Here is a 17,281-nt window from a genome sequence, read left to right as displayed (position 1 = left end):
TGCTTCTTTGAATCACTGTCTGCATAGAATTTCAGTTCTTTCCCCTTTAAGAAGTTAACGATGCAATATCATGTGTCACACAACTTCCACATCAGAACACGACAGTCTAGCTTTTATTGCTGTTGTTTTTAGCATAACAAAAAAATGTATTGATACAATAAATCCTCTCAAACAGCTATTAATACACCACTGACCAGACAGGTGTGTGAAAATGTACACTCATGATCACTAATCTCTGACCAGAGAGTCAGCCAAAGTCGTGGCCAGGCGTAGAATACACAGTCAGACACACTCCACCATCGTTTCAGAAAGGTTTAGTGCTTCAATGAACAATTTTCTAAGCATCACTGAAGCACTTTTGTTTCATATACTATATTACTTTCTCAAGTAATATAAGCATGGTAAGAAATAGACAAATATGATTATAGTTGTTAGTTTTAGCCTGTAATGACTGCATGATATTTGAATTTCATACACTGTTTTATTAATCTGTTTATTATTTCACTGACCTATTTCTTGAGGCGAGCCTTTAACCGAGCTGTTGGTAGGTTATAGCAGAGAAATATCACGATTGCCACAGCAGCTGGCATTCACACGACATATTCTAAGTAAGAATGCTTTATAATACTTATATCATTGACAAAGAATTTACTTTTGCTACTACTTTGAACTGAATGTTTTTCTCTAGTGATAACAGGCTCCGTTGCTCATAGATATAAATAAGCCTGGATGCCGCATGACACTACTTTAGATGCGTCTGCGCTGCCGCCATCTTGGAACGGTCGAGGGAGAGGATGTCGTGTTCCTGACGATGACCAAAGCTGACCACTGTTTACCTAGAAATGCAACAGCACTGTGCTGCTTTTGGGTGTAGAAAGCGTCGGAATATATCTATGGTGACACCGATAGCACGAGCGGTTCAACTGTCTGGTTATGCAAGCTTCCCTCAGCTGCTTCCCTATCCCCCGAAAGGAGGATGGTGGTTGCAGAAGGGAAATTTAAACTTGCAGTCCACCGAGTTCATGTTTCAGATGAACCAGGAACCACAACCATTACCACCACAACAACAGCCACCACCATAACAACCACCACCACAACCACCACCTCAACCACCAGCACCAGCACCACAACAACAACTACTACCACCAGCACCACATCCACCACCACAACCACCACCACCACCACAACAGCAACAACATCTACATCCACCACCATAACAACAATCACCACCACAACAACAATCATCACCACAACAACAACCCCCACCATCACAAAAACAACAACACCATCACAACAACAACCACCACCATCACAACCACCACCACAACAACAACAATAACCACAAAAACCACCACCACCACAACAACCACCATCACTACAACAATCACCACCACAAGAACAACCACCACCACAACAACATCAACGACAACAACCACCACCACAACAACAACGACAACAACCACCACCACAACAACAACGACAACAACCACCACCACAACAACAACGACAACAACCACCACCACAACAACAACGACAACAACCACCACCACAACAACAACGACAACAACCACCATCACCACTACAACCATCACTACAACCACCACCACAACAACAACAGCAGCAACAACTATAATCACCATCGCAACAATGACCACCACAACCACCAACACCACAACTACAACATCCACCGCCACCACCACCACAACAGCAACAACAACCACAATCACCACCACAACAACCACCATTATAATCATCACAACAACCACCACCACCACCAACACAATAACCACCACCACCACCACAACAACAAAAACCACCATCACCACCAACACAACAACAACAACAAAAACCACCATCACCACCACTACCACAACCACCACCACCACAGCAACAACCACCACGACCACTACAATAACCACCATCACCACCACCACAACAATATCCACCATCACCACCTCCACCACAACAACATTCATTTTCACAGTCTGAATTCGCTCTAAAAAAAGCCCCACAATTACATGCTTGACCGCTCCAACATGGCGGCCGCACAGACGCATAGCCGCTGTACTGAAGAATGGGCGATGCGGCATCTAGTCTTATTTATATCTATGCCGTTGCCATCCAGCGGGCATTGTTGCCCTGTTCCTACACGACGTCTTAGCTGCATGCCCCCTCTGGTCAAAATGTGTGCCAGTTAATGCCATTAATTCATAAATAATTATTACGGTGTATATGATGCCAATACCCAAATATAGTGGCACATATTTTTTTACTTCTTGGAAACTGCTAAACTGCATACTGATTGAAGAAATGTCGGCCCCTGTCAATAAACACAGATTATTATATTGTGGAGGAGAAACCATAAGCATATTGTAATATCAATGATATAAAGAGTAGTACGCTTCAGATCACCTGGTTACAGTTCTTTGCCCCGCCCACCAGTGCGGAGACTGTGTTCGAATGCGTGGCTCGTGTGTGGTCATTACACTGGCCGCTACGCGTCCCTGGTCAGAGATTAGTAATCATGAGTGTACGAGTACATGGAGATATGGGCAGCCAGTGTGGTAGGTCACTGGGTAGCTATGTATCGGTTTCTATCGCACAGCGTGCCCCGTGGCGACCATCCCTGAAACGAAAATACATTGCATGCGCTTCAGATTCATGTATGTCTCGGTAGTCACATTTGGTGGAAATAACCTTTTGACTGGAATGTGGTAGCAATTAAGAATAAACTGAGGGCGTTTTTAGTACTGAAGGGTAAGCCTAACTAAACGATCGAGAAATTTGAGGTGAAGTCTCGTATTCACAAGTGCGGAAATTGGTGGTTAGAAATGTGTAATTGTGAGAATTTCGTATATGCAGACAAAATATATTGATGACAGTGCTGGCTCACAAAGTTAGTTCGGAAAATTATGAGAGAAAGGATTGTCTTGTTAATCGAGAGTAGCAGAATCGGTATAAACTTTGCTTATCCAGTCCCTGTTCTCTTTTTAAAGGTTATTATTCGGGCATTAGCAGAAAAGTAAGTGTAAACTTGTGGTCCCCGAACCAATTAACATTTACTCCCATTTATTGCTTTATTTTCTTATGGATTAGTTTCACCATTGCAATAGATTGGCGTACCAATTAAATACGATCAAGGAAGTTTGACTATTGGAGAAGACTAGTGATTATGCTGGGTAATACGACTGACGCTTGTGGAGAAGACTAGTGATTATGCTGGGTAATACGACTGACGCTTGTACCTTTTTTTTTTTTAGAAACCATAGCTAGGGTTAAATGTAAATAAAATAAGAATTAGACAAACTACATGGATCATCACCATGACATGCAGTGGATACAATCCAAGTAATCATGCACTATGTATCTATCTATCTATATACCTAGGCTGCTTCCCTCAAGGAAAGGGAGGTAGCCGAGAGAGGACGACACACTCCTCATTTACTCATCCATTCAAACACATTCATTTGCATCTTAGCCCCAAAGGGAAGAACGGACAGATCCTCACCGCACCACACCACACAAGGGTCAACTGCGCAATGCAATCAGTGACATCTGCAGCAGGGCCCGACAGCAGAACTGGTTTACCCCTGCCACATCATAACAGACCCATCCCCTTACCCGCACCTGACCTGACTAGCTGATCAGACCAAATGCGGGAGAATATCCCCTCAGAGCTGCGTCATCACTTATTCATTCACAATTTCTCTCCATTTATTTCTGTCATGCACAGCCACTCTTCCTTGCTCAACAGACATCCCTCTCGTATCCAACGCTCTCTTCACACTGTCCATCCATCCTATTCGTGGTCTTCCTCTCAGCCTTACACCTCTCACATCAGCTCTAGTTATCTTTTTCACGCTCATTATCCATTCTCTCCAACAACCTCTGCTCAACTCTACCAGCCATCTCCCGAACAACTCCAGTTCTCCTTCGCACTTCATCATTTCGCACCCGATCCATACGCGTCACTCTACACATACTCCTCAGACACCTCATCTCCATTACATTCAAACTTTTCCTCTCTGCTACACCCATAGTCCATGTTTCAGCCCCATATAACGCAGTCGGTACCACAACACCCTCATACAGGCTTCTCTTTACATCCATTCTAAGCGAACGACATTTAAACACTTTTTTCGTTCCTCCCAGCACCTTTCCTACTTCATTTATTCTAAACTTCACTTCTGCATCTATTCTTCCATCCACAGCAACATGTGACCTTAGATATATAAAACAATCTACCTCCTCAAGCAACTCACCATTCAAAACTATATTCATCCCCCTACCATCTATCAACCTCGTACACTTCATCACTTTACTCTTATTCTCATTTACTTTCAATTTCCTCCTTTCACACACCCTTCCAAACTCCTCTACCAACTGTCTCAATCTCTCCTCTGAATCAGTCACCAGTGCAGTATCATCTGCAAACAGCAGCTGCTTCAGATTCCACTCTCCGCCATCAACATTCACCAGACTCAGACCTCCACCTAAAACTCTTGCATTCACCTCCCTTACAACACCATCAATGTAAATATTAAACAACCAAGGCGACATCACACATCCCTGTCGCAGCCCCACTCTCACGGGCAACCAATCACTCACATCATTTCCCACTCTTACACATGCTCTACTATTTACATAAAAACTTTTCACCCCTTTTTGTAACCTACCATCAAGTCCATACAATCTTAAAACAGTCCACAAAGCCTCCCTATCAATTCTATCATACGCTTTCTCTAAATCCATAAATGCCCAAAACACATCCTTGCCTTTCGCTAAATACTTTTCACACACTTGTCTCACAGCAAACACCTGATCAACGCATCCCCTCCCTCTCCTAAAGCCACACTGCTCATCACCAATCACTCCCTCTGTACCCTCTCTAACTCTCATAATTAACACTCTGCCATACACCTTACCTACAACACTCAACAGACTTATACCCCTAAAGCTAGTACATTCATACTTATCACCCTTGCCTTTATACAACGGGACCACACAAGCACTTGCCCAGTCAATTGGCACCATACCTTTCTCAAAGCACACATTCAACAATCTTACTAACCAGTCAACAATAGTCACTCCACCACCCTTCAGGCATTCCACAGCACACCCATCCATACCTGCAGCTTTCCCTGTTTTCATCTCCTTTACTGCCTTCTCCACTTCCTCCTTCGTGATCAAAGAATCATTCAACTCTCTCAACACATTTATTCCTTGCACCCTTCCATCCACCAATTTCTCAGCCCTCCTTTCCTCCTCTACATTTAACAATCTTTCAAAATACTCTGCCAATCTCTTCCTTACTGCATCCATTTCAGTTAACATCCTTCCATCCTCTGATTTTACTTGTTCTTCCTTCCCAGACTCTCCCTTTCGCACCCTTTTCACCTCCTTCCAAAACATTTTCTTATTCTGTTGAAAATTCTCTGTCAGCCGCCTACCCCACCTCTCATCTGCTGCCACTTTAGCATCACGCACAGCCCTTCTCGCTCTATTCCTCTTTTCCTTATACCTTTCATATGACATCTCATCCTTCCTCTGCAGCCACACTTCATATGCACGTCTCTTCTCAGCCACAGCCATACTTACTTCCTCGCACCACCATTCACTTCCTTTTCTTACACCACCACCCACACGTCTCACACCACACACCTCTTCTGCATGCCCCACCACAGCACTCTTAAACAACTGCCATTCCTCCTCCACGCTGCCATTTTCCCAATCTTTTACTGCGTTCCACTCATCTTTCAAATTCTCCTGATACTCTATCTTTTTCTCTCTCTTATCCAACTCACTCACTTTCAAAACCTCCCTGGCACACCTAACCCTCCTAACTCTCACCCATCTCTTACCTACTCTTAACTTTCCCTCCACCAGGTAGTGGTCAGACATACCTCCACCTTCCCCACTGAGAACTCTCACATCCAACAATCTTCCTATTACATTCCTAGACACAACCACATAGTCCATCAAAGCTCTATCAACAACCCTTCCACCCTACTGTCTCACCCATGTATACTTATAAATATCTTTCTTCTCAAACAGCGTATTCCCAATCACCATCTCTCGCTCAACACACATCGCTATCATTTGTTCCCCATTTTCATTTCTTGCAGGCACACCATGCATACCAACTACGCCTTCAACTGCTACATTTCCCACGCTAGCATTCAGATCTCCCATCGTTACCACATTCACATTCGCTCCAAAACTCTGCAGACACTCATCAACATCATTCCAGAAAGACTCCCTCTCTTCTTCATCCCTTTCACTACCAGGGCCATATGCACTCAGAAACACCCATAACTCACGTTGAAATTTCGCTTTCACCTACATCAGTCTCGATGACACCTCCTTCCATTCAATCACACATTGCTGTACTTCCGGACTCACTAACAAGGCCACACCGCGTCTTGCCCTTCCTCTATCAACACCTGACAATCTTCCATTCACACTTCCAAACATAGATTCCCCCTTCCCTTTCATCTTCGTTTCACTCAAAGCTAACACATCCAACTTTCTTCTCACAAACATTCTCCCAATCTCCTCCCTTTAACCTCAATCGTACTACATCCACGCACATTCATAGACCCAATCTTCAGGGTACGGGGATAACTCCATCCCCCATCCCTTTCTCTGGCCTGTCTCTTTTTAGGAACTAAAAAACAGAGGAGGGGGTCCCTAGCCCCCTCACCCCGCCCCTTTTAGTCGCCTCTTACGACACGCAGGGAATACGGTGGCAGTATTCTTCCTAACACAACCTGGCTGCAGAGTAGTAGTACCACCCCATAGTGCAGCCAGGTTGTGTCCCCCCGCCTCTTGGGACTCAACACACCTAGCCCAGCAGACCTTCAGTCACTGGAAACATTTTGCATAGTCAGTTTTGGGGATTACCCACAAGATCTTTGTTGTATTTTTCATCTCACTTGTGTCCTTAGATCTCGAACCCTTCAGCAGCATACTCAGCTTAATAAATTGCCTAAAGTTGCTGGGAGATATGTCAGAAGAGTAGGCAACATGCCCGACGTGGGTCATCCTGTGTTAGGCAAAAGAGAAAAAAAAAAAGAAAAGAAAAAGAAAGAAAGAAAATCCTGGATAAGATGGGATGAGTGAGCTGCAGCATTGTCGTGGAGGACGTGACAGTCCTCCACTTCCCAAAACTTGTCTAAAATGATGCACTGCATTTCGTATGTAACAGAGAACTCCCAGGTAGCACTATTTATTGAATATTTGACCACCATGAGCATACTTGCAATGAACAACACCTTCGTACTTGAAAAGGAAACTTGTCAGCATGAGCTTCACCTTGCTCCAAACCTGCTGTGCCTTCTTTGACTTAGTTGATTTCCGTGACTTCTGTTGCAATGATTGTATATATGCATACATATTATCTATCTATCTGTCTATCTATCTGTCTATCATCTATCTATCTATCTATATATATATATATATATATATATATATATATATATATATATATATTATATATTATATATATATATATATATATATATATATATATATATATATATATATATATATATATATATATATGTTCCCTACATGTCGTAAAAGGCTACTAAAAGGGGCGGGTTGAGGGGACTAGGGGCCACTCTGTTTTTTTTTTTTTTTTTTTTTTAGTTCCTAATAAGAGACAGGCCACAGAAAGGGATGGGAGATTGAGTTATCCCCGTACCCTTAGGACTGGGTCTATGAATGTGCGTGGATGTAGTACGATTGAGGCTAAACGGAAGGAGATTGGGAGAATGTGAGAAGAAAGTTGGATGTCTTAGCTTTGAGTGAAACAAAGATGATAGGGAAAGATGAGTAAGTGTGGAAGTGTGAATGGAAGATTGTTATGTGTGGATAGAGGAAGGGCAAGAGAATTTTTTTTTTTTATGCGAGGAAGAAGGAACCAAAGGCCACGAGCCCGCAATTATTGTTCCTTCCAAGAGAAAAACAAAATAGAAGAGAGAGCCAAATTCAAGATCCGATCATTTCGAGATGCCTGGACACACTGCGTTTGAAAGACTGGAGGCCATAGGAAGCAGGAAATACAGACAGAGGGAGACAATTCCAGAGTTTACCTGTTGTATAAATGAAGGACTGGAAGAAACGGTTAACTCTTGCATTAGAGAGTTGGACAGAAAGGGGTGAGAGTTTGCTGCTAGACGGGTGCTACGCGCCCGTCGTAAAGGTGGAGGAATGCATGCAGACAGTTCAGAGGAGCAGTGACCATTGAAGTAGCGATAGAAAACACATAAAGATCCAAGAGTGCGGCAAAGAGACAGACGTTGAATGGAGTCAGTAAGAGGAGGAGCGTTAATGAGATGAAAAGCCTTTGACTCCACCCTATTTAGAAGAGCTGTATATGGGGAGCCTTCCCACACATAAGAGTTGTACTCCACACAGGGGCGGATAAAACCCCTGTATGGAGTCAACAATTGTGCAGGGGTAAAGAAGGAATAGAGTCGGCTTAGCACACCTAATCTCTTGGAAAAAGATTTTACAAGAGATGTAATATGATCGTTCCAAGATAAGTCCCGAGTAATTGAAACCTCAAACATGTTCAAGGATGATGCAGGACTAAGCTGAATATTATTAAACATTAGTGGGTATACCTAAGGAAGATTTTTTCGAGTTGATAGGTGTAAAAACTGAGTCTTTGATGCATTAAAAACAACCAGATTATTTTTACCCCAGTCAGAAATACGAGCCAAGTCAGACATTAGGTGTGCCATAGCCTCATCCCTTGTTTGCTGAAGTAACTGCTGAGATGGATGTTGCGGGAACCGAATGGAATGGTGAGGGATGGAGTCATCAGCGTATGAGTGGATAGGGTCAGATGTACAGCTTAGAATGTCATTGATGAATAAAAGGAAGAGAGTTGGTGATAGCACAGAGCCCTGAGGAACACCACTGTTCTTAGATCTAGGAGAAGAACGAAGGCCGCCTACAACAGTATCTATAGAACGACCAGAAAGGAAGCTAGAGATGAAGGCACAGATAGAAGGATAGAAACCATAAGAGGGCAGTTTGGAAATTGAAAATTTATGCCAGACTCGATCGAAAGCCTTTGAGATGTCAAGTGCAATGACAAAGCTTTCGCCAAAGTCCCGAAAGGGGAATGATCAGGAGTCTGAAAGGTAGGTGAGAAGATCGCCAGTGGAGCGTCTCTGACGGAACCCATACTCACGATCAGAAAGAAGGTTGTGATAGTAAAGATGCTTTAAAATTTTTCTATTAAGAATTGACTCAAAAAATTTTGAGATACAGGATGTTAAAGCAATTGGACGATACTTAGAGGGTTGGGAATGGTCACCCTTCTTTGGGACTGGGTGAATGAGAGCAAACTTCCAACAAGAAGGAAAGGGACAAGTTGACAGACAAAGGCGAAAGAGTTTGCCTAGGCAGGGTGTAAGCACAGAAGCACAGTTCTTGAGAACAACAGGAGGGACTCCATCAGGCCCATATACCTTATTAGTACTGAGACCTGTAATGGCAGAAAATACATCAGCTGAAGAAATTTTAATGTCAGCCATGAGGAAGTCAGAGGGGGGAAGTGATGGAGGAACAGCACCGAAATCGTCTAAGGTGGAATTGGAGGAGAAAGTCTGAGCGAAGAAATCTGCCTTATCAGTAGAAGAAATAGCTACAGAGCCATCAGAGTAGAAAAGAGGAGGGATGGATTATACGGTAGAGTTGTTAGAAAGGTTATTGGCAAGGTGCCAGAAGGAACGGGAAGAATTCGAGTTAGAAAGTTGAGAGCATTCAGTACGGATGAAATTATTTTTAGCAGAACGAAGAACAGACTTAACACAGTTCTGGGCAGAAACGTATAAAAGATGTGGTTCAGGGGTGGGTTGGATCCGGTACCCTTTTTAGGCCCTCTCCTTTCCTTGTTGTGGACAGCATTAGAACAAGCGTGATTAAACCAAGGTTTTCTTACATTATTCAAAGGATATGAGAAGGAATGTATGCGTCCATGCCCGAAAGAATAATCTCCGTAATGTGCAAGGCACACGCAGATGGTTCCTGGCCATGGAAGCAGCGTGTGATTGAATGGAAGGAGGTGTCATCGAGACTGATGTGGGTGAAAGCGAAATTTGAACGTGAGTTGTGGGTGCATATGGGCCTGGTAGTGAAGATGATGAAAAAGAGAGGGAGTCTTTCTGGAATGATGTTGATGAGTGTCTGCATTGTTTTGCAGCAAATGTGGATGTGGTAATGATGGGAGATCTGAATGCTAGGGTGGGAAATGTAGCAGTTGAAGGTGTGCCTGGAAGAAAATAAATGTTAATGGAGAATGAATGATAAGGATGTGCATTGAGCGAAAGATGGTGATTGGAAATATATTCAGAAGAAAGATATAAGTATACATGGTTGAGACAGGGGTGTGGGAAGGCTGTTGATAGAGCATTGAGGGATTATGTGGTTGTGTCCATGAACGTAAGAGGAAGATTGTTGGATGTCAGAGTTTTGAGAGGAGAGGGTGTAGGTATGTCTGACTACTGCCTGGTGGAGGGAAACTTGAGAGTAGGTAAGACATAGGTGAGAGTTAGGAGAGTTAGGTGTGGTATGGAGATTTTGAAAGTGGGTTGGATAAAAGAGAGAAAATGATAGAATATCAGTAGATTTTGAAAGATGAGTGGAACGCAGTGAAAGGTCAGGAGAATGGCAGTGTGGAGGTGGAAAGGCAGTTGTTTAAGAGTGCTGTGGTAGGGCATCCAGAAGAGGTGTGTGGTTTGAGGTGAGTGGGTGGTGGAAAGGGAAGTGAATGTTGGTGCAAGGAACTAAGTATGGCTGTGGCTGAGAAGAGACATGCACGTGAAGTGTGGCTGCAGAGGAAGGATCAGGTGTCATATGAGAGGTATAAGAAAATGAGGAATAGGGCGAGAAGGGCTGTGCGTGATGCTAAAGTGGCAGCAGATGAGAGGTAAGGTAGGCGGCTGACAGAGAATTTTCAACAGAATAAGAAAATGTTTTGGAAGGAGGTGAAAAGGGTGCGAAAGGGAGAGTCTGGGAAGGAAGAACGAGTAAAATCAGAGGATGGAAGGATGTTAACTGAAATGGATGCAGTAAGGAAGAGATGGGCAGAGTATTTTGAAAGATTGTTAAGTGTGGAGAAGGAAAGGGAGTCTGAGATTGTGGCGGATGGAAGGGTGCAAGGAAAAAATGTGTTGGGAGAGTTGAATGATTCTTTGATCAAGATGGAAGAAGTGCAGAAGGCAGTAAATGAGATGAAAACAGGGAAAGCTGCAGGTATGGATGGGTGATTTGTGGAATGCCTGTAAGGTGGTGGAGCGACTAATGTTGACTGGTTAGTAAGACTGTTGAATGTGTGCATTATGGAAGGTATGGTGCTAATTGACTGGGGAAGTGCTTCTGTGGTCCCGTTGTATAAAGTTAAGGTGTATGAATGTACTAGCTTTAGAGGTATAAGTCTGTTGAGTTTTGTAGGTAAGGTGTATGAATGAGTGTTAATTAAGATAGTTAGAGAGGGTGGGTACAGAGGGAGTGATTGGTGATGAGCAGTGAGGCTTTAGGAAAGGGAGGGGATGCATGGATCAGGAGTTTTCTGTGAGACAGGTGTGTGAAAAGTATATAGCGAAAGGTAGGATGTGTTTTGGGCGTTCATGGATTTAGAGAAAGCATATGACAGAACTGACAGGGAGGCTTTGTGGACTGTTTAAGACAGTGTGGACTTGATGATAGGTTGTTGAAAGGAATACAAAGTGTTTATGTAAATAGTAGAGCATGTGTAAGAGAGGGAAATACTGTGAGTGATTGGTTTCTCGTGACAGTGAACTGCAGCAGGGATGTGTGATGTCACCTCGGTTGTTTTTAAAATTTATATGGATGGTGTTGTAAGGGAGGTGAATGCAAGAGTGTTAGGTGGAGGTCTGAGTCTGGTGAATGTTGATGGTAGAGAGTGGAATCTGAAGCAGCTGCTATTTACTGATGATACTGCACTGGTGGTTGATTCAGAGGAGAGATTGAGACAGTTGGAAGAAGATTTTGGAAGAATGTGTGAAAGGACGAAATTGAAAGTAAATGGGAATAAGTGTAAAGTGATGAAGTGTGCGAGGTGGGTAGATGGTAGGAGGATGAATATAATTTTGAATGGTGAGTTGCTTGAGGAGGTAGATTGTTTTATATATCTAAGGTCACATGTTGCTGTGGATGGAAGAATTGATGCAAAAGTGAAGTTTAAAATTAATGAAAAGGAAAGGTGCTGGGAGGAATGAAAAAAGTGTTTAGATGTCGTTTGCTTACAGTAGAATGGATGTAAAAAGAAGGCTGTATGAGGGTGTTCTGGTACCGACTGCATTATATGGAGCTGAAACATGGAATATGGGCATAGCAGAGAGGAAAAGTTTGAATGTAATGGAGATGAGGTGTCTGAGGAGTATGTGAGGAGTGACGCATATGGATCGAGTGAAAAATGATGAAGTGCTAAGGAGAACCGGAGTTGTGTGGGAGATGGCTGATTGAGTTGAGGAGAAAGTGTTGCGATGGTTTGGGTATATGGAGAGAATGGCTAATGAGCGATTGATAAAAAGATTATTTGAACTGATGTGAGAGGTGTAAGGCTGAGAGGGAGACCAGGAATAGGATGGATGGACAGTGTGAAAGGAGCATTGGATGTGAGAGGGATGTCTGTTGTGCAAGGAAGAGTGGCTGTGCATGATAGAAATGACTGGAGAGAAATTGTGAATAAATAAATGATGATGCAGCCCTTTCTCCCACATTTGGTCTGATCAGCTGATCAGGTCAGGTGCGAGTAAGGGGATGGGTCTATTATGATGTGGCAGGAGTTAACCAGCTCTGCTGCTGGGCCCTGCTGCGGATGTCACTGACTGCACTGCGCAGTTGACCCTCGTGCGGTGAGGTGCATTAAGGATGTGTCCCTTCTCCGCTTGGGGCTAAGATGAGAATGAATGTGTTTGAGTGGAATGTGTTTGTAGTGTATATATATATATATATATATATATATATATATATATATATATATATATATATCAATCTATCTATATACCTAGGCTGCTTCCCCCAAGGAAAGGGAGGTAGCCGAGACAGGACGACACACTCCCCATTTACTCACCCATTCAAACACATTCATTTGCATCTTAGCCCCAAAGGGGAGAACGGAGAGATCCTCACTGCACCACACCGCACAAGGGTCAACTGCGCAATGCAATCAGTGACATCCGCAGCAGGGCCCAACAGCAGAACTGGTTTACCCCTGCCACATCATAACAGACCCATCCCCTTACCCGCACCTGACCTGACTAGCTGATCAGACCAAATGCAGGAGAATATCCCCTCAGGGCTGCGTCATCACTTAGTCATTCACAATTTCTCTCCATTTATTTCTGTCACCCACAGCCACTCTTCCTTGCTCGACAGACATCCTTCTCGCATCCAACGCTCTCTTCACACTATCCATCCATCCTATTCGTGGTCTTCCTCTCAGTCTTACACCTCTCACATCAGATCTAGTTATCATTTTCACCAATTGCTCATTATCCATTCTCTCCATATGCCCAAACCATCGCAACACCCTCTGCTCAACTCTACCAGCCATCTCCCAAACAACTCCAGTTCTCCTTCGCACTTCACCATTTCGCACCCGATCCATATGCGTCACTCCACACATACTTCTCAGACACCTCATCTCCATTACATTCAAACTTTTCCTCTCTGCTACACCCATATTCCATGTTTCAGCCCCATATAATGCAGTCGGTACCACAACACCTTCTTACAGCCTTCTCTTTACATCCATTCTAAGCAAACGTCATTTAAACACTTTTTTCATTCCTCCCAGCACCTTTCCTACTTCATTTATTCTAAACTTCACTTCTGCATCTATTCTTCCATCCACAGCAACATGTGACCCTAGATATTTAAAACAATCTACCTCCTCAAGCAACTCACCATTCAAAACTATATTCATCCCCCTACCATCTATCAACCTCGTACACTTCATCACTTTACTCTTATTCTAATTTACTTTCAATTTCCTCCTTTCACACACTCTTCCAAACTACTTTACCAACTGTCTCAATCTCTCCTCTGAATCAGTCACCAGTGCAGTATCATCTGCAAACAGCAGCTGCTTCAGATTCCACTCTCCACCATCAACATTCACCAGACTCAGACCTCCACCTAAAACTCTTGCATTCACCTCCCTTACAACACCATCCATGTATATATTTAACAACCAAGGCGACATCACACATCCCTGTCGCAGCCCCACTCTCACGGGAAACCAGTCACTCACAGCATTTCCCACTCTTACACACGCTCTACTATTTACATAAAAACTTTTCACCCCTTTTAGTAACCTACCATCAAGTCCATACAATCTTAAAACGGTCCACAAAGCCTCCCTATCAATTCTATCATACGCTTTCTCTAAATCCATAAATGCCCAAAACACATCCTTGCCTTTCGCTAAATACTTTTCACACACTTTGTCTCACAGCAGACACCTGATCAACGCATCCCCTCCCTCTCCTAAAGCTACACTGCTCATCACCAATCACTCCCTCTGTACCCTCTCTAACTCTCATAATCAACACTCTACCATACACCTTACCTACAACACTCAACAGACTTATACCCCTAAAGCTAGTACATTCATACTTATCACCCTTGCCTTTATACAACGGGGCCACACAAGCACTTGCCCAGTCAATTGGCACAATACCTTTCTCAAAGCACACATTCAACAATCTTACTAACCAGTCAACATTAGTCACTCCACCACCCTTCAGGCATTCCACAGCACACCCATCCATACCTGCAGCTTTCCCTGTTTTCATCTCCTTTACTGCCTTCTCCACTTCCTCCTTCGTGATCAAAGAATCATTTAACTCTCCCAACACATTTATTCCTTGCACCCTTCCATCCGCCACAATCTCAGCCACCCTTTCCTCCTCTAAATTTAACAATCTTTCAAAATACTCTGCCCATCTCTTCCTTACTGCATCCATTTCAGTTAACATCCTTCAATCCTCTGCTTTTACTCGTTCTTCCTTCCCAGACTCTCCCTTTCGCACCCTTTTCACCTCCTTCCAAAACATTTTCTTATTCTGTTGAAAATTCTCTGTCAGCCGCCTACCCCACCTCTCATCTGCTGCCACTTTAGCATCACGCACAGCCCTTCTCGCTCTATTCCTCTTTTCCTTATACCTTTCATATGACATCTCATCCTTCCTCTGCAGCCACACTTCATATGCATGTCTCTTCTCAGCCACAGCCATACTTACTTCCTCGCACCACCATTCACTTCCTTTTCTTACACCACCACCCACATGTCTCACACCACACACCTCTTCTGCATGCCCCACCACAGCACTCTTAAACAACTGCCATTCCTCCTCCACGCTGCCATTTTCTCGATCTTTCACTGCGTTCCACTCATCTTTCAATTTCTCCTGATACTCTATCTTTTTCTCCCTTTTATCCAACTCACTCACTTTCAAAACCTCCCTGCCACACCTAACCCTCCTAGCTCTCACCCATCTCTTACCCACTCTTAACTTTCCCTCCACCAGGTAGTGGTCAGACATACCTCCACCCTCCCCTCTCAGAACTGTCACATCCAACAATCTTCCTATTACATTCCTAGACACAACCACATAGTCCATCAAAGCTCTATCAACAACCCTTCCACCCTCCTGTCTCACCCATGTATACTTATAAATATCTTTCTTCTCAAACAGCGTATTCCCAATCACCATCTCTCACTCAACACACATCGCTATCATTTGTTCCCCATTTTCATTTCTTCCAGGCACACCATGCATACCAACTACGCCTTCAACTGCTACATTTCCCACTCTAGCATTCAGATCTCCCATCATTACCACATTCACATTCGCTCCAAAACTCTGCAGACACTCATCAACATCATTCCAGAAAGACTCCCTCTCTTGTTGATCCCTTTCACTACCAGGCCCATATGCACTCACAAACACCCATAACTCACTTTCAAATTTCGCTTTCACCCACATCAGTCTCGATGACACCTCCTTCCATTCAATCACACATTGCTGTACTTCCGGACTCACTAACAAGGCCACACCTTCTCTTGCCCTTCCTCTATCAACACCTGACAATCTTCCATTCACACTTCCAAACATAGATTCCCCCTTCCCTTTCATCTTAGTTTCACTCAAAGCTAACACATCCAACTTTCTTCTCACAAACATTCTCCCAATCTCCTCCCTTTTAGCCTCAATCGTACTACATCCACGCACATGCATAGACCCAATCTTCAGGGTACGGGGATAACTCCATCCCCCATCCCTTTCTCTGGCCTGTCTCTTTTTAGGAACTAAAATACAGAGGAGGGGGTCCCTAGTCCCCTCACCCCGCCCCTTTTAGTCGCCTCTTACGACACGCAGGGAATACGGTGGCAGTATTCTTCCTAACACAACCTGGCTGCAGAGTAGTAGTACCACCCCATAGTGCGGCCAGGTTGTGTCCCCCCCGCCACAGGGGGGATATATATCCATCCATCCATTGCCAGACGCCATGTATCCCAAACGGGGTGGTCAAGGGCTTAGAGTTAATTGTTTTACAGGGAGAGGCACTAATCCTCCACCAACCCCACTTGACACGTAGGGATGCCAACAGCATCTGGTGTTCCCAGGCGGTCACCCATCCAAGTACTAACCAGACCCAACGTTGCTTAACTTCGCTGACCGGTCGGGAAGCGGTGTAGTCAACGTGGATATATATATATATATATATATATATATATATATATATATATACACACACAAATAATAGAATACATCCAACTACTGTGAGAATCTGCTGATCAACACATCATCAGCTGGGTGTCGTCTGGCATCAGGCGGGTGGCAGGGAGATTCATACTTTTAAGTAGAAGTGGTCATTCAAAGAGAAATACAGGATGAGCACCATCTTTATTAAAATGAATATGGAAGAAGTAAAGAAAAGGGAGAAAGGTAGAAAACAAGATGATTTCTACCAAGAACTGGTTGAAATGGAAAAATATAGTAAACTAGTAGGGAAAGTGAATAAACTGGAAAAAGTTTTCAAAGTGAAGTAGATGAAATTAAGAAACAATTACGCATGCAGAAGGAATAAAATGAAAAATTAGTAAAAGAACCAAAAAAAGACACAACAAAAGATGAGCTGTCAGTTGAGGTGGGTTCACTTAGAAGGAAGATTAACGAAATGGCAAGTACGGTTGTCAACCATGAGGGCATTATGGAGGAGTTCAGAAATG

The 17,281-nt window shown here is 43.6% G+C and overlaps 1 pseudogene; it reads right to left on the bottom strand.

Moving 5' to 3' along the window:
• Positions 1–16,650: 16,650 nt before the first annotated feature.
• Positions 16,651–16,770, bottom strand: LOC145392569 (5S ribosomal RNA; annotated as a pseudogene).
• Positions 16,771–17,281: the final 511 nt, after the last annotated feature.

This window comes from Coenobita brevimanus, chromosome 22 (assembly GCF_032717465.1).
Source record: "Coenobita brevimanus isolate Jiangsu-jjx chromosome 22, ASM3271746v2, whole genome shotgun sequence".
NCBI lineage: Eukaryota > Metazoa > Arthropoda > Malacostraca > Decapoda > Coenobitidae > Coenobita > Coenobita brevimanus.
This window is presented reverse-complemented; position numbering and strand designations above follow the sequence as displayed.